Source organism: Molossus molossus, unplaced genomic scaffold (genome assembly GCF_014108415.1).
Source record: "Molossus molossus isolate mMolMol1 unplaced genomic scaffold, mMolMol1.p scaffold_m16_p_15, whole genome shotgun sequence".
Classification (NCBI taxonomy): Eukaryota; Metazoa; Chordata; class Mammalia; order Chiroptera; family Molossidae; genus Molossus; species Molossus molossus.
The window spans coordinates 45,131,187-45,145,973 of record NW_023425350.1 but is presented as its reverse complement, the minus strand read 5'-3'; the positions used below and the strand labels follow the sequence as shown (position 1 = coordinate 45,145,973).

General features: G+C 35.4%; 1 protein-coding gene and 1 non-coding gene across 8 annotated transcripts in view; one reads left to right on the top strand and one right to left on the bottom strand.

The window, feature by feature from the left end:
* EHBP1 (EH domain binding protein 1) overlaps positions 1 to 14,787 on the bottom strand; it is a 602,469-nt gene that overhangs the window by 225,851 nt on the left and 361,831 nt on the right. The gene's annotated exons all lie outside the window — the stretch shown is intronic.
* Positions 3,956 to 4,018, top strand: LOC118631284. The gene has a single exon (XR_004959772.1). It is a non-coding gene; the product is annotated as a U7 small nuclear RNA (small nuclear RNA).

Below are 14,787 nucleotides of genomic sequence, written 5' to 3'. Positions count from 1 at the left end.
TTTTCTTTTTTTTTTTTTAATCCTCACCTGAGGACATTTTTCCATTTTTGTTCAGATGGGGTGGGAGGGGGAGAGAGAGAGAAACATCAATGTGAAAGGAACACATCTAGTGGCTGCCTCTTGCACAACCCCAACTGGGGCCGAGGGCAAACTGCAACTGAGAAATATGCCCTTAGTGGGAACCGAACCTGGGTCTCTCTGGACTGCAGGCCGATGCTCTAACCACTGAACCAAACCGACCAGGGCATATTAATAAACTCTTCAAATCCTGTTAAAATAAACTCCATTGCTCTATCATGCATGTTGAATGAATTTTTTACTAAGCCATAATTTTGTAACATACACTTGGTATCATACACTTTGGTTATTTGGGAAATCTATTGAATTAGGCAGATGTTCTAAATGCTGAAACATTTCATTATATAATACCAATAACCAAATTTGCTTCTATCACTACCTATTCCAGCAGAAAACTCTTTTATAAGCTGGGTAACTATCAAGCTTAAGGTGGCGAGTATAAGTTTATCAAAATTCTAATTTTTACTGAAAGTTCTAATGTTATCATTAGCAACAAATAATATCAGTTGCTTACCTTTAAGTAGTAGGCTCACTGTGTTCAATTTAAAGAAAATGTTTGCCAAATAAAGACCCAAGTGTGAATAACCAGTTTAACTGTTACTCATTTTTTCAAATTAAAATGGTGTTCCCAGGAAAAAAGGAAATTAGTTTACAAATGAAATAATTACACAAGTGATTATTTTTTCTTAAATAACTTTGTCTTTTACAGTGCTGTATACCTGCTTTATGCATATTTTCCATTTTGTCACAGAGAATATTAAAAAGATTAATACCCAGGGGTTGAACATTAATAAAATTAACAACTTCATTACATTGTCAAGAACATACTTAAATGAAACCCATGTGAGGACTAGTGCTCCTGGTCATAAACTTTCAAGGATGACATTGTTTTGACTCATTAATGGTGAGACTAGAAAACACAATTTTCCTCACTGTCTTCTTTTGTGCAGTGAGTTTATTTATTTCCTATTCATCCTTATGCTGATAGTACGGCTCTGAGGGTGTCTGCTTTGCACAACACGGAGATCTTATTAGACCTTCCATCTTAGGAAAATGGGAGGTGCTAGACTTTTTCTGCATCTCCATGCAGTGGTAAGAGTAGTAAATCACTGGTTCAGTAGAAACCCTTAGTGGGAAATCTATGATGAATGCTTATCTTCTAAGCTTCCTGCTTTCAATTAAAAAAAAAAAATCTTTGGACTCTTTCAATCTGTATCATTTCAGGAGTGTATTCATAAAGATCATTTGGTCATATTTGACCCAAGATTTTAGCTATTTTTCAATAGGAGAGTTATTCATGCTATCTAGTCTGTCACATTGCCAGAAACAGAATTCTTCATTTGAATTTTACAAGCACAGACTGATCATTTTGATTAAAAAAAAAAAAAAAAAAGACTATCAAAACAAAGTTCATTTGCCTCTTTAATTTAGTAATTCTTAGTGATTTATTAGGATTATTGGACAATTTATTTTCTGGAATTCTCTAGATACAAACCTGTGATCATCTTGTTTTATTTGTTTAGATGCTATGTCTCAGCATTGCCCAGAAGCAAGTAGTGAGTATCTGATGCTAAATCAATGCTTGCAGCACACACCAGTCTAGAGCCTCACAGTCTAATGCCTAATTCTGTTCATTCTTTTCCATTAGAACTCTAAATTCTGATTCCGTACAACTGAACCAAGATACCAAGAAATGAAGTAAAAGACAGAATTCTGAATAGCATTCTAAAGTTGTATGACCAGATTAATGCTTAAAAGTCTTAGTTATTAGATCTTACCCTGTGTGAATTATTTCATAGTAATGAACTAATACACCCAAGTATTTGCATAAATATCCATGTTCTCTACTGGCTTAAGAACCAAAATGGCAAATGAGATAATGTGGGTTTATAAGGGAACTTGGAAGTTGTGTTTTTTTGTGTGTTTTTTTAATATTGATTTTGGAGAGGAAGAGAGAAAGAGAAACACTGATGAGAGAGAACATCGACTGGCCATCTCCTGCATGCCCCCCTCTGGGGATTTGGCCCACAACCTGGGCATGTGCCCTGACCAGGAATCGAACCGGCAACTTCTTGGTGCCTGGGTCCACACTCAACCACTAAGCCACACTGGCTGGGCAGACCTTGGAAGTTTCTTAATCCAACCTGTGACCCCAATGTAAAAACACTTTATACCATCCCTAACATAAAGTTATAATATTTGTTTCTTGGTACTTTTCATTCATATTTAACCTAAAAACTCCCAATACTTTGTTATTTCTAAAAACAAATCTTGGTGCACTACAATATCAAGGCCAATAATTTTGCTTTATTTACTCTAAAATACTTATTGAGAGCCTATTATGTGTTTGGCATTCTTTCATTTAACTCTGTGATAACACTTTAAACTTTACTTTCAAATGATAAAAAGTCAATCTAAAAGTCAAACTGTCTTAACTTTTCCAAAACTGTGATGCTGGTCCTCTGAGCTGTCACAAGTACAGCATTTCTCGGGCTATGCTGAAGGGATCTTTGCTTCATCAGCAGACCAAAATGAAATACTACAGAATTTAATTTGGAGTCCATGGAGCAATTAACTGCTAAAGCAGACATGCCACAGGGAGCTCTCTCAACCACAAAGACTTAATTAGAAAACATGTCAGCTAAAATAACCAACTTAGATGTACAGATGGAAGAATCTGGTAGCACAAACATAAACTGAAAGAATTATTGTTAAAAATGTTTAGATATGTACTCAAAACATTTATAAAAACTAATATATTGAGTTTAGAATAAAATCTAACATCTCTCTTTAAAAAATCCAAATAAAAATCCACAACCTTATCAAATAGAGGGCAACTCTGGATATATGTACAGAAGTGGTCAAAAGTAGGTTTATAGTTTTGTGTATGCAAAACAGTTTATTCTTGTATTATTTATTCTTGTACTATATCTTTTTCCATATAAACAACTATAAACCTACTTTTGTCAACACCTGTATATAAAAATACAAGTTAAAGTATTCAAGTCAAAGATCTAAAGGAATTGTAGGTTGTCCAATTTTTAAAAAATAAATTATTAAGTCTACTACACACTTGCTAAAGGGCAGTTCAATCAACCCCTACCTCTGTAATCCTAAAAAAAGCCACTAAAAGCTTACTCATACTATTATATGTAGTTTTTTTAACCTTAACCAGGAACTACACTACCAGAATTTTTAATTAGTTTTCAGTAGGTGTTCTAAGGAAAATAAGATCATCTGTTAAAGATCTGGTACCCGAGGTTTATGTCATTCATGGCCAGGATTTGAATGTGTGTGCTGGTAATGACGCCCAAATCTTCATAACTAGACAGACCTACTCCTGACTTCCAGATCAAAGCACTCAAGTGACCACTGTTTATCTTAATGCTTATTACAAACTCAACATAGACAAAATGAACTCATCTCTATCCCGTAAGCTGTTTCTCCCCTTCATTCCCATCTTGGTAAACTGTACCTCCATCCATCAAGCCTCCCAATCCCATGACTCACTAAACCAAGTTGGCTCTAACTGCCAAATCTCTCCAGAATCTAGAAAGCAACTTTCCATCTCCAATGCCACTTTTTCCTAAATTCAAGCATCATCATCTGTGACCAGACCACTGCTATAGCCTCTGGATTTGCTGCCCTTTCTGTAGTCTCATATACACTTAGATTTTATCTTCCATAATTCTATGAGGGTGATCATCTTTTTGAAAAAAATTCTACATCTTTTCTTCTTATTATAAGGAAAAATTACTAAAAAAATGTACAAACACATAGAGTAGTACAAAAAAAAAATCACCCAAACTTTACCCACTAGCTGAAACCACTGCTAATATTTTGATATATTTTCTCTAGTTTTTAAAAGTAGATGAGAGAGTGTTTACAGCTCTTTTTGAATTTGTGTAGTAGGTCTTCCAGTTTTCACCAGAAGGCCCTAAAAAAATTAATTAAAAAAAAAATAAAAGTAGATGAGATACTACTTATAAAATCTTATGTTTTTAAACTTAACATTATAATATTGTAAACCTAAATTTTAGAACTTGCATATCAATCTGAAATATGGTCACAGCACACATTTATATAACTATTCTCTATTAATGAACATTTAAGTCACTCCACTTTTGTCATTTAGAACTCATGCTACAGTGAACATCTTTATGCCCAAAATATTTTTGGCATTTCTGACTATATTTTAGGACAGATGCCTAGAAGTAATTTTTTTTTATCCTCACCTGAGGATGTTTTTATTGATTTGAGAGAAAGTGAGAGTGAATGTGTGTGTGTGTGTGTTAGAGAGAGAGAAAGACATCAATCAGTTGCCTCCCGTATGTGCCCTGACCAGGAATTGAACCTGCAACCTTTTTGGTGTATGAGATGTTCCAACCACCTGAGGCACCCTGCCAGGGCTTAATATGATTTTTTAAATATGTATACATTCATATTAGTTTTAATATTTATGTAGACAAGTCTATGTATATTTTCTTCTGTGATTTCTTCCCCACTACTTAGAAGCTCAGAAAATTCCTCATCTTCTTTATCTAATGATTTAATAAACATATACTTCTAATCTCTTTTAGTTTTGATTACTTTATTGCCTTCAATTAACGTTTTAATCCATTTTGAATTCCTTTTGTAGTGAGATGAAGAGGTAATTTTTTCCTTACCCCAAATAGTATCAATATTATTTACTGTACAGTCTTCTCCTTCCATAAGATATGAGAACTATTGGAATCTTTATACAACTATTTCATGCTTATACTTTGTCAAGGGCTTTTTTCTGCTTCCAGGATAAACTTTAAACTCATTAACATAGCAAAGCTCTTGGAATACTGCCTCTCATTCTGTGTGAAGGAAAATCAACTCTCTCTCTCCCAAACACAGCCATGTTCTAAAAATATTTAGCCAATTGTATATGCTATTAATTTTTCTGTGGTGACATCTCTTTACATTTTTAAGACACAGAAGATTTTCCTATAGGGTACAAAGTCAGAAGAAATAACAATAAAAGTTTGTCTTAAAATTTTTTTTTTCTTTATTGATTCTTAGAGAGAAGGGAAGGGAGAAGGAGACAGAAACATCAATGAGAGAGAACACTGATTGGCTGCCTCCTGCATGCCCCCCAACTGGGGATTGGGCCCACAACCTGGGCATGTGCCCTGACCAGGAATTGAACTGGCGACCTCTTGGTGCATGGGTGGACGCTCAACCACTGAGCCACACCAGCCAGGCCAAAAATCACTTTTTATAGAATACTTACTTTGTGCCAGGCATTATTCTAAGGGCTTTACTATAACATCTTACTTGTTCCTTATAACAATCCTGTGAGGTACATAGTATTATTACCCCCTTTTAAAGATAGACAATTGAGGCACAAAAAGATTAAGTAACTTGTCCAAGGTTACATAGCTAGTAAGCAGAAATATGAACACAGGCAATCTGGCTCTGCGATTTGTACACTTAACCACTACACTGTACTGCATAAAAGAAAAGATACAAATTTGAACATAAAATACTAAAGGCTTACTATGTACTGAAAGACACTATTTGCAAAAATAATTTTTAAAAAGTAACAGGTAGGGAGAAAATATATGTAAGATATATAAAAACCAGGATATAGAATATATAAAGATCTACAAATGAATAAGAAAAATGTAATAATTTCAACTGAAAATTGGCAGTTCACAGAAAAATATGAGGCCAATAAACATATAACAAGATGCTCAACTTCACTAGTTATCAGGAAAATTAAAATTAAAATAATAGTGAGATAACATTTTTACTCACCAGAGTGACAAAAATTAAATAGTCCAGTAATATGTAATATCTAGCATTGGTAAGGGTGTGGAAAATAGGCATTTCTATCACTTTTCGTGGAAATATAAATATTACAGTCTATTATAAGGATATTTCTTTAGCATTGAAACTACCAAAATAAAATTAAATATCCCCTTTGACTAAACAATTCCACATCTGGGAAATCTATCCCAGAATCTGAGACTATTGTACAATGTGCATAAATCTCAATGCATCATCCAGTAAACTGAAAACAACCTTACCATCCATTAGCAGAATGGTTAAATCATTTGGGTACATCCATCTGTACTATGGAAAACTGTGCAGCAATTACACATAATGCAGTGAAAAAAGCATGTCACAAAACAATATATCAAGTATGATCCCATTTATGAACAAAACAGAAACCTAACTACCTCAAAATACATGAGTTAATGTAATTTCATGAAAAAAAAAATGTCTAGAAGAATTACGTATGAGAACTTTTTTTACTTTATATACTTGTTTATAAATCTTTTATAATAATTATCTGTTCACATTTAATATCATCTATTCTAATTTAATACTGTGTAATTTCTAAAAAACTATGTGTGTATGGAGGGAGAGAAGCAACAGACATCAAGAAGACAGGGAAAAAATTATTAAACTAAGGCAGGGTTTCTCAAGCACAGAACTAATGACATTTTAGACCAAATAACTCTTTGGGTTTTTTTGTTTGTTTTTGGAGGCAGGACTTTCCTATGCATTGTGGAATGTTTAGGAACATCCCTGGACTCTACCCACTAGATGCCAGTAGCAAACCTTGACCCTCCCCCACCAAATCATTACAATCAAGTCTCCAGACATTGCAGATATTCCCTAGGGTTCAAATATGTCCCACCACCACATTGAGAACCACTGAATTAAGAAATCAAATACTCTAAGAAGCCTTAACTAGTTCCTCAGCCAGGGTAGAATTCCCTGCACATGACCCCATATGATATACATTATTAGTTTTGTTTCCTTGTTTGTCTCCACCAGACTGTGAATCTCTTTAAGGTAGATGTTTAGTCTGCTTAGCTATCTCTTATACTATGTTCCTCAGAGTGTAGACTGGGACCACCTTCACCAGCAGCACCTGGGATATTTGTTAAAATTCAGAGTCCTGAATCTCACTTGATTTAACAAGCTCTCAAGATTATTCTAATACATACCACAGAATTATATTGTAGTTTAGTACAATTCCCTGCACATAGCAGGTGCTTTGTAATTGTTGAATGAATGCATGGATTATATTCTATAAATATAATGAATTATACTTGTCTCAAGAAATATAAAACTAACCAATCTACTTGTGAAATTCAAATACATAAACTCCATAAAATATAAAGGGCTATAAATGATAAATTTTAGTTTAAGTAAATTATGCCACTTAATGACAGGCAAACATGATTCTTAGTATTAGCAATAAACTTACTAAGTAAGAGTTGTATGAAAAAAATTAAAAGGCAGATCTCAAATCTCTGATGAAGAAAAGACATCAGTGAATAAGTAAACTGATCACATGTATTTTTAATTAAGTTGATCAAATGTATTTTGAAACGCATTTTATATTTTAAACACATTTAAAAATGTTTTTAAACACAGTGAAAATTGACAAGTATTATTATATTTCCTCCATTTTAAATATTTAACAACACTCCTGTTATGATGTCTGTAATCCAACAGATCATTATAGATGGTGTGATAGATGTGAATTTGTTAGTTAAACTTCAACTTCAGGGGCAGTCATTATCCTAACTGAGAAACCACGTGGGCGGGGAGTACTGTATCAGACAGCTACACTCTGGAGGCAGCAACCACAATCACTTTTTTCTCCATATTGTGATCAACACTTGAGACACTGCTAATTCGCACAGTAAATATCAGAAATGGGATTTGCTGGTGAAATGAACAGCTGGCTAGTTAACAAGATGAATGCTAGAAATGGGCTTTCATTACTAAAGTTAAATATTGAGGATTTGTAAATTAGATAAGTAGTTATTTTCCACCCTTGAATAAATAAGGTATAAAAATCCAGCTAAGCGTATAGCCTTTACCTTTAGGGAGGGTGCCCAGAATTGATACCTAGCCATTGGTCTGGGAGCACTTCTGGTTGCAAAGGTAACTGAATTTTGCCTTATGAATGCTGTGCATGTAGTTTTACTAAACCTTTCACGTAAGGTGTTCCTTACAAAACAGATTGTTATAAACTGTTCTGATTCTGCATGCTAACGAATGCTCATGTAAAAAATATCTGTATGTGGCAGAATGTGGCCATTTCTCTATAATTTGGTAGTAAGGTTGCAAAGAAACACCTTTAAATGTTTCATTGACCACCGTTATCTACTAAAAGCAGCAAAACAGAAACCCCTAAGATTAACAAATAATTAACTTGGTTTAGGTCACTTTACAACTAGGTCTAGAATTTTTTCAAGTGACATAATTTTAATCGTCTCTGGAAAACTATCAAATATAAAACACAATCCAATGGTCTTTAAAATTTCTTAACCAGCAAATCATAGGAAATAGTCCTGGGTTTTTACATACTATGTGGCTAAAAATCCCATCCTCACACTATTAAAATTTTTTCTGATATTAGCATTCTTTTTTTTTTTCCTATCCTCACCTGAGGACATTTTTCCATTTTTTTTTTTTTGTTCAGATAGAGTGGGGGAGAGAGAGAGAGAGAGAAACATCGATGTGAAAGGGACACATCGAGTGGCTGCCACCCGCACGACCCAACCAGGGCCGGGGACAAACTGCAACCGAGGTACGTGCCCTTAGCGGGAACCGAACCCGGGTCTCCCTGGACCACAGGCCGACGCTCCAACCGCTGCGCCAAACCAGCCAGGGCGATATTAGCATTCTTTAAAGAGTCACTAAAGATTTGGTGTTACAAATAACATTAAAAAAAAAAAAAAAAAGAAAAGATAGCCCTGGCCGGTTTGGCTCAGCGGTTAGAGCGTCCGCCTGCGGTCCGGAGAGGCCCGGGTTCGGTTCCCGCTAGGGGCATGTACCTCAGTTGCAGTTTGTCCCCGGCCCTGGTTGGTCGTGCGGGTGGCGGCCACTCGATGTGTCCCTTCACATCGATGTTTCCCTCTCTCTCTCTTCCTCTCTCTCCCTCCCACTCTGTCTGTACAAAACATGGGAAAATGTCCTCGGATGAGGATTAAAAAAAAAGATAGAAAATTTGGGTTATCTATCACCAGAGATGGACCATACCATTTTTAAAACATGAGGTAAAAGACATTTTTCAGGGAAACCAGAATATATTAAGACAATCTAGGGTTAAAGTATCATTCAAATGACTTCAGAATTCAATCATCATCATTCAGTTGGTGCAAAGAAATGACGAACAGATGAAAGGTCCAATTATGGGATACACATGACTAAAATAAAAATTACTGAATACTTGAGTTTTTCTAAGTTATAGACAACATGCTTTCACCTTTATGTGATGAAATAGCAGCTTTGTATTTTACCACATGAGAACTTTTTTTTTTTTTAATCCTCACCCGAGGACATTTTTCCATTTTTTGTTCAGATAGAGTGGGAAGGAGAGAGAGGGAGAGAGAGAGAGAAACATCCATGTGAAAGGAATACATCAAGTGGTTGCCACCTGCACGACCCAACCAGGGCCAGGGACAAACTGCAACCAAGGTACGTGCCCTTAGTGGGAACCGAACCCAGGTTTCTCTGGACCGCAGGCCGACGCTCTAACTGCTGAGCCAAACCGGCCAGCGCCCCCACATCAGAACTTTTAATGTGAAAGATATAGTGCCCGAATTTGAATGTGGTGGTTTCTAAAGGAGACATGGTGGTCATGCAGAACGCTTCATCTCTTCCTTTACGCAGTTATTTTAGCAGCTCACATGGCCAACTCCAAACCTACCTTAAGGGTATGGGTAAAATACCATTGTTAGAATGAATACACACTTCTTTGCCTGTACTTCCAGGTCCTAGTGCCGTGGAACAAAGTTTTCACAAATGTTTAACTTGCTTTTGAACCACGGAGATTAAATATTTTTAAAGTAACCAAAAAAGTATGAAAAGTGAGGGTAAAGAGGTATCTGGGACCTCATATCAATGTCCCAAATTCATAGCTTCCAGTATAATTAAATGCTTAAATATTTTTGTAGTGTTGAGCTTGCTTCAGGGCAAGTTGCAGGATCTTCTTTCTTCAGATTTAAAAAAAAAAACACATAGATAATTACTGTAGCTTCTGTGATGTTTTAGGTACAGCCTTGCCTAAGAGCAGAAAGGTAGGCAAGTGATTTCTTAAAGTGTTTTTCAGCTCCAGGGTGACAAAACTATCTTAAACTTTCTGAAGTTGAAAAGCCATAACAAACCATTAAAATTTAAAGCTGAATAATCATATATAGTTAAGGTATAATTCTCTATAATATATTGTAAGAAAAGATGTAATATAAACATAAGGTTTCAGCTAAAAATCAGTAAATAATGTTAAAATGCAAAAGTCAACACCTCAAATTACTACCATTTCAAATACATACTTTATCTGGTTTTAGAGAACTTTTTCAATAAGCAATTATAGATAACACATGGTTTGTGTGGTATATCTACTACATAGCTCTCTATAAAAATTGCATAACCTTGCCAATCCTAATCACATGTAGGGTTCTTTTCTTTAAAGAGTAATAATATGAAAGCTTGAAAACTATGTTTCATATATAGAACTAGAGACCATGTGATTACACATTGCTTGGGATCTTTTCCTATAGTGAAAATCGTTAAACATTTCTTACATCATGGATTTCTACAATTCTAGCTGCTGCTTATGTCAGATCAATAACAACACAGCTAACTATAATGTCAACTTACCATGTGTTGAGTACTGTTCTAAGCAAGTATTAGTGCTTTTTGTAGTGTTGACTATATATGCCTATATGTTGACTATAATATGCCTATTTCATAATATTCTCATTTTATAGATAAGTAAATTGAGGTTTATCTATTTTCCCAGAACCACATAGCTAGAAGTGTCCAAGTTTTAGCCACTACAACCACTATATACTAAAATGCCTCTGAACTGGTTGCATCTGGAAATCTGAAGAGAAAGAAGAGTTCAGATTTTCACATATATATTTCTTCATTTAAAAAAAAATTTTGTATTACTGATTTTTTAGAGAGAGAGGAAGGGAGAGGGAGAAAGAGATAGAAACACTGATGAGAGAGACACATCAATCAGCTGCCTCCTGCACGCTGCCCACTGGGGAGTGAGCGCACAACCCAAGCATGTGCCCTGACTGGGAATCGAACCCTCGACCTCTTGGTCCAAGGGTCAAAGCTCAACCACTGAACTACACCAGCTGGGGCAGATATATATTTTTCTATGAAACAAAATTACTTTCAATTTCACTTACATCTTCTTTATTTCCATATATTTCAAACACTATAGAAAAAAATTATTGATGTTTTCACAGTATTTGATCTAACAGCACTTAAAAGATAATGACCACTTTTACCATTTGTTTAGTAACCTACTATGAGATTATTATTTATTTGATCTTTACTAACACTTGTTAAATAGGTAAGGCTGGTGCCATTACCACTGTTTACAGGTGACAAAGGAAACTTAGGCCCAGAAAGTTTAAAATTGCTATAAATTTATCAAGCGATAGAACTGATAATATGTTCTACCACTGTTTCCGTTTGCAGTGTTTTATTTTGTTTCGTAAGGTAGATGTAAGACAAAAAGCATTCATACATAGGTATCCCCCAACCACTATTAAAAAGGCAAAAGAGGGCCCTGGCTGGTTTGGCTCAGCGGTTGGAGCATCAGCCTGCGGACCAATGAGACCCGGGTTCAATTCCGGCCAAGGGCATGATGTGTCTCTTTCACGTAGATGTTTCTCTCTCTCTCTCTCTCTCTCTCTCTCTCTCTCTCCCCCCCCCCCCTCCCTCTCTCCATCCCTCCTACTCTATCTGAAGATAAATGGAAAAATATCCTCGGGTAAGGATTTATAAAAAAAAAAAAAGGAGGTTTGCCTGTTAAGCAAAAGGAGTTGTGTAGAAGTTAAGAGAAATGAACATAGTTGGCCTTCATATATCACAGCAGCACACTAAGCTGGCATACTTTTGTTTATTCGTTAACATATCAGCAAAGAGGTAGTATCATGAAAACTAAAGTTTTAGATACTAAGACTTTACTTGGAGAACATTACCTAGCAAGGGTTATTTCAGGTTAACTACTGATAAAAACGTCAATTTGGTTCCTTTTGCTTTTATGCAATCATTACCATTCTATGGAAATAGCTTTCTGCCAATCAAATTGTGCCCACAGGGCTGGGATGTGTCTGGTGTTGTGCCCAGTAAGCTACTGGTGCTCAAATCATAATACAAGCAACAACAACTACCACCAGGTTACTGCATGCAAAGTGATCTGACACAAAAGCCATGCATAGCTTAGAGTCAGAATTGTATGTGGAAGAAACACTTCTTTTAAAAATAAACATAAATTTGCCATGACTAGTGTAGCTCAGTTGTTTGGGCATTGTCCAGTGCACCAAAAGATTGCTGGCTCAATGACCAGTCAGGATACATGCCTGGGTTTCAGGCTCCATCCCCAGCAGGGGGCATGCAGGAGGCAGCCAATGGATGTTTGCTAACGCACTGATGTTTCTCTCACTCTCTCCTTCTTCCTTCCTCTCTCTCTGAAATTCAATAAAAAATCTGTTAAAAAATAACCCAAAATGTGTATATGATGTTTACATGTTCATATTTTAGCAGTCAGAATATGTTCTTGCATAGGACAAAAAGGTGTGATTATTTAGATAGGTTTCCCTAAATGTTTGTCTCTCTTTTTTTTTCTTTATTGATTTGAGAGAGAGAGGAAGGGAGAGGGAGAGAGATAGAAACATTAATGAGAGAGAACACTGACTGATCGCTTCCTGCATGCCCCCGCACTGGGGATCAGGCTCACAACCTGGGCATGTGCCCTGACCGGGAATTGAAATGGCAACCTCTTGAACCAGTGAGGGGCATGCAGAAGGTAGCCAATCATTGTTCTCTCTCATCAATATTTCTATCCCTCTCTCCCTCTCCCTTCCTCTCTCTCTGAAAAAAAAAAATCTATAGCCCTGGTCAGTTTGGCTCAGCAGTTAGAGCATCGGCCTGCAGACCAGAGAATCTTCCCAAGTTCAGTTCCCACTAGGGGCACGTGCCTCAGTTGCAGTTTGTCTCTGGCCCTTGTTGGGGTCGTGTGGGTGGCGACCAGTCGATGTGTCTCTCATGTCGATGTTTCTCTCGCTCCCCCCCCCTTTCCCGCTCTATCTGAAGATAAATGCAAAAAAATGTCAAGTGAGGATTAAAAATTTTACAGTGTATGTCTTATATACTTGAAAACTATCAATGTATATGTTTAAATGAAAAGAAAAAGATACAAAATATTATTGTTCTGTTCCTACTGTGTATTAAAGAGTGATACGTGTATTTCTGGAGATAAACATAAGAAACCTAATATTAAGTTCTCTGAGGAAAAGACAAGAGGAACAAAGTAGGGTGACAGAATTACTTTTTACTCTACTCATTTTTGTTGTTTTATTTCAGACATCTATTACTTTTCAAATAAAAAATTCATTTTAAAAGCTAATAATGAAAAAGTGGGAAATTTTTACCTCCTATTTTACTACTGAAAGCTTAGTAAAATACAATAAATAATTTAAGAATAAATTCAAGTTTATGGAAAACTTTTTGAAAAGACAACGTTATCTAAGGTAATTTTTAAAAATGAAACAACATTTAACATTTATTTTTTTCTGTTTCCCAAACCCCCACCATCCTCCACTTAGAACTGGATATAGCTTTTCAGTTCCTAGTAATGGCACAGGTAAATTCAAGTGTCAGAATTCAAATTTCATGTTCAATGCATGACTATTACTGCCTTCTGCATTTTCAAACATAAACTTCAAATTTTTGAGACATAAAGTAGGTGTAAGCTTAAAATTTCTTGAAACAATTATTTTGCTGTTTTTGAAGTAGTTGTCTTATTTTATAAGAAAAAGAAACTCCATATACATAAAAATATAGGGAAAAAAGATATTCTATGATCATGACATTTCAATAACAAAACCCCAATATTTTATTTTTTTAATATGTTTTGATTGATTTGAGAGAGAGAGGAAGGAAGAGGGAGAGAAAAACATGGATTGGCTGCTCTTGCATGCCCTCTGCTGGGGAAGCCTGCAACCTGGGCATGTGCCCTGACCAGTAACTGAACCAGAGACCTCTTGGTGCATGGGGCTGATGCTCAACCATTGAGCCATACCAGCCGGGCCAAAACCCCAATATTTTTAATAGGTTTGATCAGTTATTTCCTGTTTAAAATGTTAATAATATACTGACAATCTAAAGACATGGAAACATAAAAAATCAAAAATTTTATTTCTTCATTTAAAAAATCAGAAATTATATTGATTTTAGAAAAGAATACGATGCTATAAAAATATTTTTATTACTATTACTTGATAAAGTAAAAACAAAAGTTATCAATACACTGTATTATATATTCTGTAAAGGGAAAAACTCAATTAGTACAGGGGCTGATTCAAGAAATGAACACATAAACATGTTTATTCTTTGATGAACTGATAAGGCGGAACAACAGTAAATCTTACTGACTATATAAACAAATAAGGGAGATAGCAGATCCTCAGAGTACAGTTAAGTTACTTTAAAAAATCAATGCATTTCACATCCTAGAATGGTTTTCTATCTATAGCTTTTATGACAAACAGAAAACCAATTCAATGATAACCTAGTAGTCTTGATCCACAACCCAATATCCATACTGTGAAAGCAGGAATTCTGGCTTATCTGTAGAGTTACAACGGACTTTTTTATTTTATTTTATTTTTTTTAGAGCAACATAAA